At 42.3% G+C, this 18,938-nt stretch overlaps 1 pseudogene; it reads left to right on the plus strand.

The window, feature by feature from the left end:
- The window catches only part of LOC141167335 (uncharacterized), a 253,708-nt pseudogene that overhangs the window by 102,645 nt on the left and 132,125 nt on the right, over positions 1-18,938 (plus strand).

Here is an 18,938-nt window from a genome sequence, read left to right on the forward strand (position 1 = left end):
GAAATTCGAGGACTAAGAGAATTGCCTGTTGGACATTTACCTGGAATTTCTGTTCACCGTGGTCGGAAGGAATAAAACTATTTGCATCGATAACCTGCCTAGGTGATTATTAAAATCCAAAACCGCACATCTTTACAGTACCAAATACTAATGAAATGTATGTAAACTTTTGACTTTCCAGTAAGTAATAAAAATGCCTTAAAACATTCTCTCTCTCTCATTATTCTGGCATTTGGCATTTGGTAATAATTATGGTAATCCTAATTGACCTAAAACGGAAAAGGTTTATTCTGATTTCATGTCAGATATTGTGAAAAACATGAATATGGGTCTTTTTATATTGTGTATGTAAACTTCTGGTTTCAACTGTATGTAGCTTATATTATTTAATCTGGTGACAGATCTGCCTTAAGCTATTGTTCCTTTAGTAGTCGTCCTTGTTTCTTTATATCTTAGGTTCCAATCAGGTTTGATGATGTGGCGGTGTACTTTTCGGCAGAGGAGTGGGAGAGCTTGGGAATGGGGGAAAAGCTGATGTACATGGATGTCATGCTGGAGAATTACTACACCCTTTTTTCTCTTGGTAAGACTCTATGGTCAAAAGGAGAACCTTTATAGCTGCTATGGCTGTTATGACTAGAAATGAGTGAACTTGTTCGGAAAAGGTTCGGTAATTTAAAATTCGGCATGAACATTGTACATTCGGATTCGTGTTCGGACTCCCGAGCATTTTGCTCAAAAGTCGGTCGAGCCCAAACCCGAACATCCCTGGTTTCCCACGCTGTCATCTGCGTGACAGCGCGGGAAACAGTAACTCTGATCATTGGTAATATCATTACCACGGGTCAGAGCGCTGCGGGATCACGCTGTCAGATGTCAGTGTGATCCCACAGCTGTGACAGTGACCTGCGGTAAAAAGCTCACCAATGGTCACAGGCGTTGGCTGGTGACACTACTACCCCCATTAGCCGATGCCTGCTGTCACTGTAAACTGCGAGCGCAGGTGCCGCTGATGGGAGTAGTAGTCTCATCAGCTGGCGCCTGTGCTCACAGTGTAAAAAAAAAATAAAAATGGATATTAAAATAAAAAACACATGATACTCACCTATCCGCCGTAATCATGAGTGTCCCCTGGCAATCAGATCAACCGGCAGCACTCTATACACTGACAATATATAGTGCTGAGCTGCCGGCAGAGAGGTCACATGAGTTCATCAGCTGATGATCAGCTGCTCCGAATTTTCTCACTCAGTGGTAGTGCAGTAAGTGAGGTCACCGGAGCTCATCAGCTGATGAACTCATGTGACCTCTCTCCCGGGAGCTCAGCGCTATACACTGACACAGGAGTGATTACACTCCTGTCAGTGTATAGCCAGCTGTCCTCTAGAATAGTCACATCAGTGATTGCTGATGTGACTGCTCTAGAAGTGACCCAGATCTTCGTGGGACACTCTGGACTATGTCATCATGTCGGTCAGGTGAGGGATATGGTGGTTTTTTATTTTTGTTTTTTTACAGGTGACAATGGCTTTAGCGGATTAGGCGTTAGGTGAGTATACTGTGTTTTTTATTTTTAAATAAATGATTAAAACCATGTGGATTTTTATTTAAAATAAAGGATTTTTTTCAGGCTGTGTGTTTATTTATTATGGGGGTGTCTTATAGGCGCCTCTCCATTACTAACCTGGGCTTCATATCAGCTGCCAATACAAGGCTGACATGAACCCCAACCCTATTACCTCATTTGCCACCGCACCAGGGCAAGTGGGAAGAGCGAGACTAAGTGCTAAATTTGGGGCATCTTATTGATGCACCATATTTGGGGCGGTTGAGGGATGATGTTATTAGCCTCGGAGGGCGCCAGCTTCCAAGACCCCTTCCCTGGCTACTAATACCAGTTCACAACTGTCTGTTTATAACTGTCTGTAATAATATCAGCCCTCAGTGGCCCCAGAAATGGAGCATCAATAAGATGCGCCAAATCTGGCCTTTAAACTCCTCTTTTCCCACTTGCCTTGGTGCGGTGGAAAGTGGGGTAATAGGTTTGGGGTTCATGTCAGCCTCATATTGGCAGCTGACATGAATCCCAGGTTAGTAATGGAGAGGTATCTATAAGATGCCCCCATTACTAACCCCATAGTCAAATTTGAAATAAATAACACCCAGAATAAAGTCTTTTATTTTAAATATTGACACGGACTTCTTTATTTAAAAATAAAAAAAAACACTTATACTCACCTGTATGCCCATTCCATTGAAGCCCATGTCTCCTGTAACAAAAGTAAAATAATAAAGCAATATAATGCTCACCTGTCCCCGATGTGAAGATAATCCTCCAGATACCCTTGTCTCCTGTAAATGAGTTAAAAAAAAAACAAAAAAAAAAAACATATTCCTCACCTTTCCGACGTGCAGATAATCATCCATTTGTGTCCCGCGGCGTGTCCAGCTCTGCTACATCTGCTTGACAGGCTGAACGCTGGCATGATGCTAGCGTTCAGCCTGTCAGGCAGCAGAGACATTGAACTGTGCGTGCTAGCGCAGCTCAGTGCCTCGCGGTGCCGTCAATCACATGACCGGTGTTCATAACCAATGAACTCCATTCACCTCAATGACATTAAGCGAGCGCCATGGGAAAGTTCTCACGTCGCTCGCGGTGACATCATTGAGGTCAACAGAGTTTATTATCAGCACGTCTGAAAGGTAAGGAATAGTAGTCTCATCAGCCGGCGCCTGTGACCGTGGTAAGCTTTTTACCGCGGGTCACTGCCAAAGCTGCGGGATCACGCTGACATCTGACAGTGTGATCCCGCAGCGCTCTGACCGGTGGTAACTATATTACTGACAATCAAAGCCCCTGTTTTCCACATTTCCACGCTGTCACGCAGATGATAGCTTGGGAAACTACTGATGTTCAGGGCCCCGTTTGGGTTGGGGCTTGGGTGCCCGAACACGAACTTTTTTTGATGTTCAGGTTTAGTCGACAAACCCGAACATCAAAACGTTTGCTCATCTCTAGTTATGACCTGCTGCAAATGTGATGTATAGCCAAACACCAGCTTCTGGCTGTGTTCCTGAGGAGTCTTGGCCTATTCGTCATGGACAATAGCCTCCAGGTCACTAATATTCTTGGGTTTGCAGCTGCACCTGCCTTCTTTACATGCCACCAAAGATTCACAATCTTCCATGACTTCTTCTCAAATCAAGTCTTGGTGTATTTTCGAGGTATTCTTCGGATTATTGTCCTGTTGGAAGGTCCAATGATGCCCAAGCTTTTAGAAGGGATTACATTTTCTCCTATGATTTCCTTTAGCTTGATTAAATCCATTTTATATCAGGGATAAAAAAAAAAACACACACCCCAAGAGCAGGTCTGAACCGGATTTCTCTGTGTGATATTGTAATAAGGTCACACAGATCTCAATTGCCAGTACCTACTGTTAATGCAGGTGACGGGGGAAGAGCAGAGCTGTGTGCCATCACTTACACCTCTTTGATTGCATGCCAGACATGCAGCTCTGATCTCCTGGCATTTCTAATCACAAATAAAGCAGAGAGGTGTATGTGATGACACACAGCTCTTCTCTCCTTCTGGCATCTCTAATCACAAATAAAGCAGAGAGGTGTATGTGATGACACACAGCTCTGCTCTCCTCCTGGCATTTCTAATCACAGATAAAGCAGAGAGATGTATGTGATGACACACAGCTCTGCTCTCCTCCTGGCATTTCTAATCACAGATAAAGCAGAGAGATGTATGTGATGACACACAGCTCTTCTCTCCTTCTGGCATCTCTAATCACAAATAAAGCAGAGAGGTGTATGTGATGACACACAGCTCTGCTCTCCTCCTGGCATCTCTAATCACAGATAAAGCAGAGAGGTGTATGTGATGACACACAGCTCTGCTCTCCTTCTGGCATCTCTAATCACAAATAAAGCAGAGAGGTGTATGTAATGACACACAGCTCTGCTCTCATACCCTACCAATAATCACAGTAGCTTCTGGCAGTGAGAGCTATGTTTTCTGCTTACACATATTAATCTCTGCAGATCACACAGAGAAAGCCTGTTGTAAGCTTTTCTGGGTGCGTTTTCTTTGTCCTTTTTCCCAGACACATGATGTCTCCTGCTTATCTTTGAGCTACATCATACAGGGAAAAAAATAACTGCCCCTTTAAACCACCTCCTTGGTTAGAGTGGAAATTATCATATAATCTTTCAAGCTAATGTCTCTGCAATGGAGATGAGAAATAAATAAAATAAAAAACTGCCAACTTGTTTTAAAATTTGTGCTGATTTAATCTGGATCGTGGCGAGAGCTACGATCTACGACTCGTTTTAACTCTGAAGCCAAACTGTAAAGTCCCTTTCCCAAATCCCAAGCATAGCCGCAGGATGCACTGTTCGAGGTTAAGTCACTGCATCCCCTGAACTTCATGATAAACTCTATTGTAACTGCTGACATAAGATTTTATCCAATTTGCTTCCACAGGATTTGTCTATGAAAAACCTGAAATCATCTCGATAATTGAAGAATTTCAAGACCATTACCATACAGCAGGTAAACGATAAAGGAAATCTGGCATTTGTGTCTTGTAAATTTCTGAACTTCACAGGTTTTATGTCTTTGTACCATGTTCTCCATCATTATTTCAGCTCTTTCTCCACAGTTCACTTTGCAAATAGTCTCAATCTAGTAGCGATTCCTAAAGTAATATTTTCCTAAACTAAAAATCTGGTGAATAGGGGTTAGGCAACTGAGACAGTTCCTGATTGATCCATGATAAAAGCTGATTGTTACGGATCCGGGTGGTGGAACCTCTGTGCTGCGGTGCAAGGAGGGACAAGAGGGGCATGACTAAGTATCTACTCGGCCCGACCAAGGTCGCACGGCGGCTCGGTCGACTCTGTGAACCAGGGAGGAACCGAGCAGAGAGACCAGGTGCCACTCTGGGACCGACCTTGTATGAGAGCAGGTGACTCCCACGGGTCAGAAGGCAGGAACTGACCGGTACAGCGGATGAGCACGGCAGGCAGGCTGACGGGTGGTCCGGGTAGACAAGCAGGCTGATTCAGCTGATAGCCAGACAGGTGCTCTGGGTAAGCAGGCAGGCGGGCACAACAGATAACAGGCAGGTGCTTCCAGGTAAATGGGCTGGCGGGCACGGCAGGTAACAGGCAGGTGCTTCCAGGTAAGCAGGCTGGCAGAGCCCATAGACAGACTGTCGGGCTGGAGGGAAGTCAGACTGGCGGACTGGACTGAAGATCAGACTGGCGGACAGGACTGACTTGCAGAGGACCTGAGGGCTGAAGCAAAGTAAGTTTCACAGAACAACAACCTTGCACGGGCACCTCTATATTGGAGGAGTTGCCCTTTATAGAGAAAGTCCTCTGGCCATTGGCCGGGGACTTTTTAGGACGGCGCGCGCGGCCCCTTTAAGAGGAAGGGAGCACACGCCCTAAGCACAGAGCCAGGGGAAGCTGCGTGCACCAGCAGCCGCTGCAGGGAGGCCGGAAGACGCCGGAGCAGGACCGTGGCGGTAAGGGGGACAGCGTCTCTGCCTGACAGGGGGCAGAGACGCCAATGCTACACTGATCCATGTCTGTCCCGTTTCAAGTGTTAGCACATGGTTTCTCCATTGACATAAGGTTGGGATAAGCAAACCTAGAAATGCGGTCACATTTTCTGGGTTTCACCAGTGGTGTCACTCACCTTTGGTTCACATTTTTCCTTTTTACATGTTTGTTTTTGTGTCCAAAATAAGGTGCTGTGACAACACAGCTTCTAATCTTTATTAGCTATATGTCTAGATTTGTTAGGCCATGAGCAATACATAATTGTGTTTGTGTCGTCTTTTGATTGTATGTGTTTTTCTTTGACTGGTCAAGAAGACATATTAGTATTTGTATAAACCTGAATGTCGACTAGTGACATATTGCACTAAGCCAGCTAGTTTCAGATTCAGAGACACTCTTCAGCATAGTAGCTTGGTAGCATGGCTCGATCCAGAGGGGTCAGATTTGGATTCTACAGGATTCCAGCCTAAGGGTACACGGCCCTGACTGGAAGGATACAGATCTATTCCATTTACCATGAGAGAAACCATGGATACATTTGGGGAAACCAGGTTGGGACAATGAGGTCACTTGGCCCCATGGATATGTTGCTTGGGGTTTCCTGGTGGGACCCTCCGGTCGCCTGGAACCCATGGAGACGTTCGGAGAAGCCAGAATGGACCAGTTGGTTATCTGGCCCCATGGAAACTCTCAGAGACGCCAGGATGGGTCCCTTGGGTCTCCTGGCCTTGTACCTCGATGGAATGTCAGCTTCCTAAGCTTGCCACTACCTCTTTTCTGTGGTGGCTCGCCAAAAGCGGGGGGACACTGGTTGAGGTAGTTGGCCCTGGAAGTCCCAAAGTCACAGTTGATCTATTCCCGGCGGGCCAAAAAAAGGGTGAGACTGTGTAATTTTGCACCATCTTGGGTATTTGCTGGGATTGTTCTATCTGTTTATTGTCTGTTTGGTGGTTCAATAAAATATTGCCACACTGTTTTACCCTAACGCTGTGTTGTCCGAGTAGTATTACACCCACGGAAGACCCCGGGTCTTCACAGGTGCATATTAGTTTACCCCTTTAACGACCATCGATACGCATTTTTACTGTGTGATAGCAGCAAAACCTAAAAAAAAACCATATAAATCTGTTATCACTGTAATCACACCGACCTGAAGAACAAATCCACCTTATCACTTATCCCACACAGCGAACTGTGCAAAAATAAAAACAATTCTTGTACTGCTGTCTATTTGTTCATTATACCTCCCAAAAATCGGAATAAGGCTCAGCTCGCATTTATTTTTCGCTCTCCGCTGAGCGCTTACGTCGGGGTTTCTATCTAAATTCCCCAAAACCACGATTGATAAAAACCCAAAACGGAACCACTCACTTATAAGGCAGATGGAGTCACTTTGGGCTGGTCTGTGTTCCAGCGGTGTAGCTTCATTTTTGGCATCTTCTTAGTGCACAAGTGTGGGCGACCACAGATCTGTGCACACCTAAATAGGTGGATACCACCAGAGTAGACGCCAAATGGACTCCAAAGTGTCTCCATCTGCCTCATTTTGGTGAGTGGTTCCATTAGGAGTTTCATCAGAATCCCATTTTTGTGGGACTTACATGGAAACCCCGACGTAAGTGCTCAGCGTAGAACACAAGATTGTGATCCCAGCCTTATTCTGGAAGCAATTGAAAAATGTTATGTGCCCTAAAATTTTACCAATAAAACCCTAATTTATCCTGCACAAAACCAGCCCCCACTCAGGTCCATCATCTGTCACTGGAACTATAGGGGGTCCCACGTTACTGATAGGACAAAGACTCTGTAAAAGGGACATGGCTCCCACCCCCTCAAATAAAACCCAGTGAATTCTGCGCTCCCAAATCCAAATGCCCCCCTCCTTCTGAGCCCCACTGTGCCTAAACAACAATAAGCGGCCACATGTTTGGCATTATTGTAGTGGGGAGAGAGCACTTAACAATTTACGGGGTGTGTCTCGCCAGAAGCACAAGCTGGGCACAATGTATGAGGGCCCTACCTACTACACTGTATGGAGGCATAAAATATGAGCACTAAACTGGCATATTTGCAATTCTCCAGGAAAAAAGCCTGGCGTGGATGTTACAAAATAGTCACTGCAGCCGTAGAGGTGCAATTTATACAATAGGGTCACTTTTGTGGTTTTTCTGCTTTTCTGCCACCTTTAGGGTTCCGCAAATGTCGCCTGCAAACTATTTTAGCAAAATCTGTGCTGCAAAAGACAAATTTCGCTCCTTCTCTGCCCTGACGTGTGGCCTAACAGTAATTTCTGACGACATGTGAGGTATCACCCCATTCGGGAGAAATTGCGTAACAAATTATAGGGTCCGTTTTTTACCTATCATCCATTGTGAAAATTCCAAAATTTGTGGCTAAAACTACATTCTCGTCCAAAAGTTTAAATTTTCCATATGACGACCTAATGTTATCAAATTCTGTGTAGTACCTGTGGATTCAAAATGCTCACTATAGCCCTGGATAAACTTCTTGAAGGGTGTAGTTTCCAAAATGTGGTCACTTGTGGGGGGTTTTCCACTGTTTAGGCTCATTGGGAGCTCTCCAAATGCGACATGACGTCTGCAGACAATACCATCAAAGTCTGCATTCCAAAACGTCACTCCTTCCTTTCCGAGCCCTGCCTTGAGCCCAAACAGTAGTTTCCCCCACTTATAGGGTATTGGCGTACTCAGGAGAAATTGCACAACAAAGTATTGTGTCCATTTTCTCTTGTTACCCTTGTGAAAATAAAAAAATTTGGGTCTGTAAGTACATTTTGTGGGAAAAATGTGTTTTTTAATTTTTTTATTTTTACGGCTCTACGTTATGGGGTATCGGCTTACTCAGGAGAAATTGCACAAAAAATGGTATGGTGCAATTTCTCCTGTTACCCTTATGAAAATGCAAACTTGGGGGCAGAAAAACATTTTATGGGAAAAATGTGAAAATTTTATTTTTATGGCTCAATGTTATAAACTTCTGTGAAGCACCTGGGGGTTCAAAGTGCTTACCACACATCTAGATACATTCCTTGAGGGGTATAGTTTCCAGAATGGGGTCATTTCTGGTGGATTTCCACTGTTTAGGCATATCAGGAGCTCTCCAAACGCGACATGGCGTCTGCTCTCAATTGCAGCCATTTTTGCGTTCAAAAAGTCAAACTGTGCTCCTTCACTTCCGTGCGCCCAAACAATAGTTTTCCTCCACATATGTGGTATCGGTGTACTCAGGAGAAATTGCACAACAAATTTTGGGGTCCATTTTATCCTGGTACCCTTTTGAAAATAAAAAAATGGGACTAAAGTAACATTTTTGTGAAAAAAAGTAAAATGTTCATTTGTTCCTTCCATCTTGTTTCAGTTTCTGTGAAGCACCTGAAGGGTCAATATACTTCTTGAATGTGGTTTTTTAGGGGTGCTGTTTTTAGAATGGTGTCACTTTTGGATATTTTCTGTCATATAGGGCCCCCAAAGTCACTTCAAATGTGATGTTGTCCCTAAAAAAATGGTTTTGTAAATTTTGTTGGAAAAATTAGAAATTGCTGATCATCTTTCAACCCTTCTAAGTTACTAACAAAAAAAATATGTTTCAAAAATGATGCAGATGTAAAGCAGAAATAGAAAAAACTGATCGGCGCTTCCAAAACAAGAAATAGATGTGAACAGGTGCTTACTAGGAGCAGCCATCTCCATATACAACTAACAAACAAAGTAGCACTCTGTAACGCTAAGTATGCAAACATGAAATATATGAAATATAAATAGCATTACTGATGTAGAAAATAGAAATAAATGTGAAATCTAAGCGCATAAATTGGCCAATTCATGTGTACCTGGTAGCCGCGATAAGGCGTTTCTCAAAATACCAGGACCTTATCAATGTGAATTCCTCTCTATGAGACATCTGTCTGCTTATGTGTGGGATAATAACATCCTGCTGTAATTAAAATCGCCTGTGGCATAGAGGCGGAGTGCTCAAAGCTTATAAGTAGAAACGGAAAAAACTGACCAGCACTTCCAAAACAAGAAATAGGTATGAACAGGTGCTTACTAGGAGCCGCCATCTCCATATACAACTAACAAAGTAACACTCTGTTACGCTAAGTATGCGAACATGAAATATGAATAGCTGCTGTAGAAAATAGAAATAAATTAGAAATCTTAGCAAATAAATTGGCCAATTCATGTGTACCTGGTAGCCGGGATAAGGCGTTTCTCAAAATATTTTTTTTTCTGTTTCTATGTATAAGCTTTGACTGAGCACTCCACCTCTATTTCATATATTTCATGTTCCCATACTTAGCGTTACAGAGTGCTACTTTGTTTGTTAGCAGTTGTAAAGTAGACATTGTGGAAATGTTGTTCATGCACTATTTTTTGTGAAATAACTCTCTGGTTTAAGGGCATAAGAACAAAAAGCTTGAAAATTGCGACATTTTTAAAATTTTTCGCCAAATTTCCAATATTTTCACAAATAAACGCCAGTCATATTGAACAAATTTTACTACTATCATGAAGTACAATATGTCACAATAAAAAAAATCTCAGAATCACTGAGATCTGTTGAAGTGTTCCAGAGTTATTACCACATGAAGTGACACTGGTCAGATTTCAAAAATTTGGCTTGGTCATTAAGGTTAAAATTGGCTTCGTCCATTAGGGGTTAATAAAACATCTTTATCAGGGTCACAGCTAAGGTGAAACATTGACAAGATATGCATTTAACACTTGCAGATTTGTGGAAATTTTTCACCTTGTCTGGATTTGGCCTTAGAGATTGTAAGGAGTGCAATTGCTAAAGCTTAGGCCCCCGTCTTGGCAAACATATTATGGCTGTGTCAACTTTTTTTTTAAATATACAGAATTGTATGTAGAGCCTAACTTCATGGTTGCTCTGTACACTAGGAGCTAGGACCCACCTTCTCTCAACTACCCATCTCTTGCAATTAACATTTAACCCTGTGCTACTTGCTTGGAGCCCATTCTCTCATTACAAATTCTAGAAAAATTGCACTTGGCTTGTACGCCTTCTTTGCCTACATGAAGATCCCACCATGATTGGCTGCTTTTCGGCCTACAAAAAAGTAAGGTCAAATCTTGTTCTACTGTTGCAGATGTGCAGCCCATCAGGGTGAAAGAGGAGCCGGAAACTGAAGTGTCCACTGCATATGGGACATCGGAGAGTTCTGTGGGCAGAAAATCGGGACGTCTGTTACATGCGCAAATGTGCAATAGAGTTGAGCAGCCGGCCTGTCACTCAGAAGCCCCTATAGGGCAAGATCTGGTAGATCAAAGTTTCTATAAAGGTAATATGTTTTTATTTTCATTTCATTCTTCATTCATTGTACATATTTCACACTAAATATGTATAAATTACAAGAAATATACGCATTATGCATCACCAACAACCCCAACCCTCCTTCTCGGTAGAAATATATATAATTTATGAGTTTGGTGTCCTACAAACCTCTTGTCCCAAGAATACACATTCCAATCCGGTTGATCCATATATCTGTACATCTGGAGAAGCTTTCCTCATTTAATTTTCATTGTTGTGTCTTATGACATTAATGACTTATCCTCAGGATTGGTGGGGGTCTGATTCTTTGCACTCCCCACAGATCAGCTGCTATTAGCTTCAGTATTGGCGCCATTGAAGATAATAACAGCTGATCAAAGGGGGTGGTTAGTGTTGGACCCCCACCGATCCTGAAGATGAGTCATCAATATCATTGTAGTGGAACCCCCACCCTCCTTTAACCCTTGAAAAGACAATTCCCATTCCTACAACTCCACCTTGGATGGTGCGTCGTTCCAGCTCGTCTATATCAGAATCCCACTCTGACCGTATAGACTTCTACCCATCTTGGTGTACATACAATAAGGTTGTGTTCACACTGAGTATTTTCAGGAGTTTTTGGAATGGAAACTATTCAGAATCCTCCCCAAAAATTGCTTCAAGAAAACACTTCCAAATCCTTTCTATAGGAATTCCTTGTGGCTGTTTATATGAGGAGTCTTTGAAAATTCTTTTCTTTTTTTTAAACCTGAAAATGTTTTGGAAAACGCCTGTGGTAAGCAGGTGTATGGTAATTCTTTTGGAGCGCTGTCCAATTAAAAGGCGTCAAAAAACTTTTTAATATAAAAAAAAAAACCTTTTCAACAGCCTCGGGAAAAGAAAAATTGCTCCAAAACCTCCCCAAATACAGGAGTTTCTTGAAGCATTTTCTGCTTGAAAACTCATGGTTTCTAAACTCCTTTAGAAAAGGAGCCGCCTGAAGATTGAGCATGTTAAAATAAGTGATTGCAGACAGATAGTGTGACCATGTGCACACAGCCTAAGCGTCACATATAAATCTTTTGTATTTCTCTTTCAGCAGCACAATCCATCACAGTCAAAGAGGAGCTAGAGTATTTTTCTGAGACTGATGTGTCCCCCAGATATTGGACAACGGAAAGTTCTGTGTGCGTCAAACAGGATCTTATGTTACCAGCGCAAATGTGCAATGGAGTTGAGAAGATGGTCTGTCATTCTGGAGACTCTACAAGACAAGACCTGGTAGGTCAAGGTTTCAATAATGGGAATAAATCTTCAGTTCAGGCAATTCGTGACCAGTATGAAGGAACGACGTGGGTTGGGTCAAGTGTCACCAAGTCTGAAGTGATGGCTGAGCGCAAATCCCATCTCACGGAGAGATCTCACAAATGCACGGACTGCGGAAAATGCTTCAACAGTACTTCACACCTATTAAGACCGAGGAGAATCCATGCAGGTGAGAGGCTTTATTTATGTGGCAAATGTGGAAAAAGTTTCATTGATAGCGCCTAGCTTGTCATACATGGAAGGACGCACACCGGCGAGAAGCCATATGCCTGTAGCGAATGTGACAAGAGCTTCATATGCAAGTTGCACCTTGTGAGACACCAGAGATCTCACACGGGTGAGCGGCCGTACGTGTGCAGCAAATGTGGTAAAAGGTTTGTTCAGAGCTCCAATCTTCTCACTCACTTGAGAACCCACACGGGGGAGAAGCCGTATTCTTGTTCTTATTGTGAAAAATGTTTTATCTGGAGGTCCCATCTTGTGCGTCATCAGCGGATTCACACAGGACAGGGGCCCTATGCTTGCAGTGAATGTGAGAAAAGCTTCACAGAAAGTTCTGGTCTGCTGAAACATCTGAGAACACACTCAGGGGAAAAGCCTTATGCCTGCAGCCAGTGCCAAAAATCATTTATGGACAAGTCCGCCTTGGCCAACCATCAGAGAACTCATACAGGGGAGCGGCCATATCCTTGTAGAGACTGCGGGAAAACGTTCTCTCACAGCTCCGCTCTGGTGAAGCATGTCCGTATTCACACTGGTGAAAAGCCGTATGCATGCAGAAAATGTGGGAAAAGCTTTTCTCAGACCTCGGCCCTTGTGAATCATGAGAGAATTCATACTGAACAAAAGCCATTTTCATGTTCTGACTGTGGGAAGTGTTTTACACAAGCGTCCTCCCTTGTAAAACACCAGCGGACTCACACAGGAGTGAGGCCATACACCTGCGGAGAGTGTGGGAAGAGTTTTACAAACAGCTCCGTGCTCGTCAAACATGAGAGGACGCACAAAAAATAACACATTGCTTAAATATAAATGAAAAAAAACCTTTCCCAAACCTAAAAACACCCTTAAATTAAATGGTTTCTCCAGGAATAATGAAAGAAAGAAAATGTCATTAAGAATAAATATCTTTAGTTTAGAAAATCGTATTCATTTTGTCAGGAGGTAATAACTACAATCATCACCATCTTGTTACACTGACAGAAAACAAAATAATAGGACAGGAGCCTCTGAGCATGTGCAGTAGGACGCTCTGCTGCTGTGTCCTGGAAGGAACTTATACTATTAGCTCCAGGACACAGCAGCAGAACTGCACATGCTCCCAAACACATCTTGTGAAAGGGTTATTCCCACACTATCAATCATGTAGGTTTTCTCTGGCCAGTTTGCACATGCTCAGTAGACGCTTGCTATTCTTCTATAATGGGTATCCTCCTCTTAAAGGGGTTGTCCGGGCATGGGAATTTGATTACTTATCTAAAGTATAGGCAATTAATAGCAGATCAGTGGGGGTCCAACTACTTTTGCCCCCACTGATCAGTTATTTTTTTTTGTTCCAGCAGCCGGGTTTAAACACAATGAATGGAGATGCTGAGCACAGCTTTGTTCAAACTGTAGCTGCCGCTGCTGGGTACTGCAGGACAGCTCCTGTTCTTTTGTATAAAACCAGTGCTGCAGTGGCCGCTACACTTTGAACAAAGCTGCGCACAGCAGCTATTTTTAGTGTTGTTGCGGAAACCCCTCTCTAGGGAGAGCTTTGGGGGAGACGCTAGGGGTCTCCACACGTTTGGCAGTCTTGACCAAATTAGGGCTACAATATACACACGTGTCTGTGTACAGAGCCTATCTGCTGGGCCTTAAAACAGGGATCCTTTTTATTATCAAGTTAGAAAAAGGAGGTGAATAACGGTAGCAACATACAGTGGTGGCCAAAAGTATTGGCACCCCTGCAATTCAGATAATACTTAGTTTCTTCCTGAAAATGATTGCAATCTGACAGAATTGTAGGGGTGCCAATACTTTTGGCCACCACTGTATATGGGCATAAGATTATTTGAGCAGAAAGTTTATAGCTTATAAATTCAACTCTCCAATAACCTACATTTATGAAACCAGACAATGTCTAAAACAGTTTCCCAAATTAGCAAGACTTACATACTGTCTGGTTACTTTTAAAATAAAATAAAACTTAATGCTAAGCAAGAAGTGAAAACCAAAGTTATTCTTCTGAGATATAAATTGTCTTAAATGATAATAAAAGTAAGCTAATTAAGAACAACATCTACAAGACATGAGAAAGACATGAGCCATCGTGAGGAACAGTATTGACGGACGCGTGTGTGATGGAAGTGCTGGGCCGTCTCCTGTTAGCCATGGAAATTATTTTGCTTGGTTAATGGCCAGATAGTTTAGGATTTATTTTTTTAATGTTGATGTGATTTACTTTGCCTCTATGAGAAGAAAATAAAGTTGATTAATTCCAGTATGAATAAAAACCTTTACTTTTGTATTGAAGTTTTTATTGAGTTTGAGTCTAAACACTTAAAGGGAATCTGAAAGCAGTTTTTTTGCTATGTAATCTGAGAGCAGAATGGTGTAGAGGTAGAGAGCCTGATTCCAGAGATGTATCACTTACTCTGCTGCTAATTGTTGTATCAAAATAATCAGTGTTTTATTTGCCGAATTATATCACTAGAGGACGTCTGATGTCCTGTAGTCATCCTGCTCCCTGTAACCCCACCCGCACCACTGAATGGCTTTCTGTGTACACTGTATATTGACAGAAAGCTGCCAATCAGGGGTGTGGGCAGGGTGGTACACAGCGCAGCATTCAGAGAGCTGGTAAATCTGCAGCAGAGAAAAAAGTGATTTTATCAAAACTATACCAAGCAACCCAGTGAGTGACACATTGACCACTGGCTCCAGGAAGTCTTCGATCAGTGCTTTGAACAGAGCAAGCTCTTACCTACAGGGGTGGCCAAAAGTATTGGCACCCCTGCAATTCTGCCAGATAATACTCAGTTTCTTCCTGAAAATGATTGCAATCACACATTTTTTGGTCTTATTCTCTTCATTTAATTTGCTTGCAAGGAAAAAACACAAAAGAGAATGAAGCAAAAATCAAATCATTGATCATTTCGCACAAAACTCCAAAAATGGGCCAGACAAAAGTATTGGCACCCTCAGCCTAATACTTGGTTGAAGAACCACTTCCGGTAACCATCAAAGAGTTTCTTACAATGCTCTGATGGAATTGTAGACCATTCTTCTTTGGCAAACTGCTCCAGGTCCCTGATATTTGAAGGGTGCCTTCTCCAAACTGCCAATTTGAGATCTCTCCACAGGTGTTCTATGAGATTCAGGTCTGGACTCATTGCTGGCCACCTTAGAAGTCTCCAGTGCTTTCTCTAAAACCATTTTATAGTGCTTTTGGAAGTGTGTTTTGGGTCATTGTCCTGCTGGAAGACCCATGACCTCTGAAGGAGACCCAGCTTTCTCACACTGGGCCCTACATTATGCTGCAAAATTTGTTGGTAGTCTTCAGACTTCATAATGCCATGCACACGGTCAAGCAGTCCAGTGCCAGAGGCAGCAAAGCAACCCCAAAACATCAGGGAACCTCCGCCATGTTTGACTGTAGGGACCGTGTTCTTTTCTTTGAATGCCTCTTTTTTTTTTCCTGTACACTCTATGTTGATTCTTTTTGCCAAAAAGCTCTACTTTTGTCTCATCTGACCAGAGAACATTCTTCCAAAACGTTTTAGGCTTTCTCAGGTAAGTTTTGGCAAACTCCAGCCTGGCTTTTTTATGTCTCGGGGTAAGAAGTGGGGTCTTCCTGGGTATCCAACCATACAGTCCCTTTTCATTCAGACGCCGACGGATAGTACGGGTTGACACTGTTGTACCCTCGGACTGCAGGGCAGCTTGAACTTGTTTGGATGTTAGTCGAGGTTCTTTATCCACCATCCGCACAATCTTGCGTTGAAATCTCTCGTCAATTTTTCTTTTCCGTCCACATCTAGGCAGGTTAGCCACAGTGCCATGGGCTTTAAACTTCTTGATGACACTGTGCACGGAAGACACAGGAACATTCAGGTCTTTGGAGATGGACTTGTAGCCTTGAGATTGCTCATGCTTCCTCACAATTTGGTTTCTCAAGTCCTCAGACAGTTCTTTGGTCTTCTTTCTTTTCTCCATGCTCAATGTGATACACACAAGTACACAGGACAGAGGTTGAGTCAACTTTAATCCATGTTAACTGGCTGCAAGTGTGATTTAGTTATTGCCAACACCTGTTAGGTGCCACAGGTAAGTTACAGGTGCTGTTAATTACACGAATTAGAGAAGCATCACATGATTTTTCAAACAGTGCCAATACTTTTGTCCACCCCCTTTTTTAGGTTTGGTGAGGAATTGTATCCAATTTGGCTTTAGGACAATTCTTTTTGTGTTTTTTTCATTGAAGACAAATTAAATGAAGATAATAACACCAAAGAATTTGTGATTGCAATCATTTTCAGGAAGAAACAGTATTATCTGACAGAATTGCAGGGGTGCCAATACTTTTGGCCACCACTTTAGCTACTATGGAATAATTGAATTAACCTCTTCCTTCACCCATATAGGGGTGGGGGGGGGCTGCCTAGCCTTAGAGTGATTACAGAACCTGCAGGCGGTGGTACACCTCATTTTCACATGTCAGATTATAAAAGTTGCATCCCCCTGAGCAGCGGGAAATAAAGTCTATGCCCCCAGGTCTCCTGGATCAATTAAAGGCTATAATTATACTTTCTTAGGCTGTTTATAAAAATGATCAAAAAAAGTAAATAACCCCATAAATTCCAGAGCCAAAGACCTGATGAGGGGGCGTATTAAATATTTTAGTGTTTCTTTTATTTTAATACTGCCATTTGCCTCATACAGTAGTGTTAAAAATAATAGCAGTCTAATATGACTAACCAGATTAATCACTGTTTTTGGTATAAATTATATTACCACATGTCAAACAATTTACCAGTTGGTGCAGTAGATCCTAAGAAAACCATCAGACTCCGCATTCATCATCTGCAGGTTTTTGAGTCTGTGTATTTGAATAATTAATTGAAAGGCGGTGTGTTCAAAATAATAGCAATGTGGAGGTCAATTAGTGAGGTCAATTATTCTGTGAAGAAACAGGTGTGTATCAGGTGGCCCTTATTTAAGGGTGAAGCTGTTGTATATGCATTTCTCCTTGAAAGCCTGCGGAATATGGGTTGTTCAAGACCTTGTTCAGAAGAACAGCGTACTTTTTTTAAAAAGTTGGAGAGGGTAAAACTTATAATGAAGTGCAGACAATGATAGGCTGTTCAGTCAAAATGATCTCCAATGCTTTAAAATGGAAAGCAAAACCTGAGAGATGTGGAAGAAAACGGAAGACTACCATTTGAATGGATCGAAGAATAGTCAGAATGGCTAAGGCTCAGCCAATGATCAGCTCCAGGATGATCAAAGATGGTGTCAAGCTACCTGAGTACTGTGACAGTTAGAAGACGCCTGTGTGAAGCTAATCTCTTCACAAGAAGTCCCCTGCAAAGTCCCACTGTAAAAAGACATGTACTGAAGCAGATACAATTTGCCAAAGAACAGATCAACTGGCCTAGAGAAATGGAGAAACATTTTGTGGACTGATGAAAGTAAAATTGTTCTTTTTGGGTTCAAGGGCCGCAGACAGTTTCAGACGACCCCCATACTCTGCATTCAAGCCACAGTACACTCTGAAGATAGTGAAGAATGTTGGTGCAAGCATCATGATATGGGCATGCTTCTCTTACCATGGTGCTGGACCTATTTACCACATACCAGGGATCATGGACCATTTGCATAAATTAAAATACTTGAAGAGATCATGTTGCCTTACGCTGAAGAGGATATGCACTTGAAGTGGGTTTTTCAACAAGACAAAGACCCTAAACACCAGTAAACAAGAAAAATCGTGGCTCCAGTCCAACAAAATTGAGGATATGGAGTGGCCAGCCCAATCCCCGGACCTTAATCTGATATAACACTTGTGGGGTGACATCAAAAATGCCGTTTCTGAGGCAAATCCAACAAATGCCCAAAAATTCTGGGAAGTAGTCAACGCATCCTGGACTGGAATAACAGTTGACAGGTGGCAGAAGTTGGTGAACTCCATACAACATAGATGTGAAGCAGTTCTAAAAAACTGTGGGAATACAACTAAATATTAGGTTAGTGATTCACAGGAATGCTAAATCCTCAAAAAAGAGAGTACATATTGTGAGTTTGTAAAGACAAATGCAGACACTGCTATTTTTTAGAACAGCCCAATGGTCATTTTTTTGTTATTTTCTGTTAAGTAGTTAAAAATTCTATACAATTCTCCATGTTTTGAATTAGAAAACAGTGTTCAATGTTCCCAATGCATGGAAATAAAAACTAGTATCAAGATTTTGTGCTTGACTCACGATTTTGAACACACTGCTATTATTTTGAACACTACTGTATGTATATAATATATATGTCTCTGTTTAATGCGCTAAAATTAGTAAACGCAGGGTATCGTAGACAAATTTCTGCAGGCTTTTGTTGGAAATTTTGTTGGTAATATTTCAGCACTGTATGTGTGTAACACAATTTTTGTTCCTGGGTTCTGTTATTTTTCAACTGCTCACATATAAACTTGATAAAAAAAATCACCAACATTCCTCATGAACTTTGATTTTGTGACAATGGCCTAT

This window comes from Phyllobates terribilis, unplaced genomic scaffold (genome assembly GCF_046119375.1).
Source record: "Phyllobates terribilis strain yellow unplaced genomic scaffold, ASM4611937v1 Scaffold_11__3_contigs__length_659146591, whole genome shotgun sequence".
NCBI classification, from domain to species: Eukaryota; Metazoa; Chordata; class Amphibia; order Anura; family Dendrobatidae; genus Phyllobates; species Phyllobates terribilis.